The sequence below is a fragment of the Arachis stenosperma genome, chromosome 10 (assembly GCF_014773155.1).
Source record: "Arachis stenosperma cultivar V10309 chromosome 10, arast.V10309.gnm1.PFL2, whole genome shotgun sequence".
NCBI classification, from domain to species: domain Eukaryota; kingdom Viridiplantae; phylum Streptophyta; class Magnoliopsida; order Fabales; family Fabaceae; genus Arachis; species Arachis stenosperma.
Window position 1 is genome coordinate 105,538,747 of NC_080386.1, and position 1,776 is coordinate 105,540,522.

The following is a 1,776-nucleotide window of genomic DNA, read 5'->3' on the forward strand; positions in this document are numbered from 1 at the left end:
CTCATTTTGAGCCTCAGATTCCCATTGTTCCTCATTGAGGAACTCAGAGGAGATTGGTGCACGCCCATTGGGGTCTTCCTCAGTGGCGTCCACCTCCTCTCTTTCTTCTCCATATTCGGCCATGTTTATGGCTTTGCACTCTCCTTTTGGATTTTCTTCTGTATTACTTGGGAGAGTACTAGGAGGGAGTTCAGTAACTTTCTTGCTCAGCTGACCCACTTGTCCTTCCAAATTTCTGATGGAGGACCTTGTTTCATTCATGAAACTTTGAGTGGTTTTGATTAGATCAGAGACCATTGTTGCTAAGTCAGAGGTATTCTGCTTAGAACTCTCTGTCTGTTGCTGAGAAGATGATGGAAAAGGCTTGCCATTGCTAAACCTGTTTCTTCTACCATTATTGTTATTGAAACCTTGTTGAGGTCTCTCTTGATTCTGAGCCAGAATGGCATTCAGAGCATCAATCTCAAAAACTCCTTTCTTCTGACTAGTCCCATTGTTCACAGGATTCCTTTCAGAAGTGTACATGAATTGGTTATTTGCAACCATTTCAATGAGCTCTTGAGCTTCTGTAGGCGTCTTCTTCAGATGAAGAGATCCTCCAGCAGAACTATCTAAAGACATCTTGGACAGTTCAGAGAGACCATCATAGAAAATACCTATGATGCTCCATTCAGAAAGCATGTCTGAGGGACATTTTCTGATTAATTGTTTGTATCTTTCCCAAGCTTCATAGAGGGATTCACCATCCTTTTGTCTGAAGGTTTGGATTTCCACTCTAAGCTTACTCAATTTTTGAGGTGGAAAGAACTTTGCCAAGAAGGCATTGACTAGCTTTTCCCAAGAGTCCAGGCTTTCTTTAGGTTGAGAGTCCAACCATGTCCTAGCTCTGTCTCTTACAGCAAAAGGGAATAGCATCAGTCTGTAGACCTCAGGGTCAACCCCATTAGTCTTGACTGTGTCACAGATTTGCAAGAACTCAGCTAAGAACTGATGAGGATCTTCCATTGGAAGTCCATGGAACTTGCAATTCTGTTGCATTAGAGAAACTAATTGAGGCTTTAGCTCAAAGTTGTTTACTCCAATGGCAGGGATAGAGATGCTTCTCCCATAGAAATTGGGAGTGGGTGCAGTAAAGTCACCCAGCACCTTCCTTGCATTGTTGGCATTGTTGTTGTTTTCGGCTGCCATGGGTTCTTCCTCCTTGAAGAATTCGGTCAGGTCCTCAACAGAGAGTTGAGCCTTAGCTTCTCTTAGCTTTTGTTTCAAGGTCCTTTCAGGTTCAGGGTCAGCTTCAACAAGAATGCCTTTGTCTTTGTTCCTGCTCATATGAAAGAGAAGAGAACAAGAAAATATGGAATCCTCTATGTCACAGTATAGAGATTCCTTGAGGTGTCAGAGGAAAAGAAAAATGGAAGACAGAGTTAGAAAATTCGAACTTATCAAAGAAGATGGAGTTCGAATTTTGCATTAAGGGATAGTGTTAGTCCATAAATAGAAGGATGTGAGAAGAAGGGAAGTAATTTTCGAAAATTCAAGTAAAAGATTTTGAAAACATTTTGAAAAACACTTAATTGATTTTCGAAAATAAGAGTGGAAAAGAAATCAAGTGATTTTTGAAAAAGATTTTGAAATTAGAAATCAAAAAGATTTGATTGAAAACCATTTTGAAAAAGATGTGATTAAAAAGATTTGATTGGTTTTAAAAAGATGTGATTGAGAAGATATGATTTGAAAACAATTTTAAAAGATATGATTTGAAAACAATTTGAAAAGATA

At 39.0% G+C, this 1,776-nt stretch overlaps 1 non-coding gene across 1 annotated transcript; it reads left to right on the forward strand.

Annotated features, from left to right (window-relative positions):
* The first annotated feature begins 675 nt into the window (after positions 1–675).
* Positions 676–783, forward strand: LOC130959150 (small nucleolar RNA R71). The gene has a single exon (XR_009078245.1). It is a non-coding gene; the product is annotated as a small nucleolar RNA R71 (small nucleolar RNA).
* Positions 784–1,776: the final 993 nt, after the last annotated feature.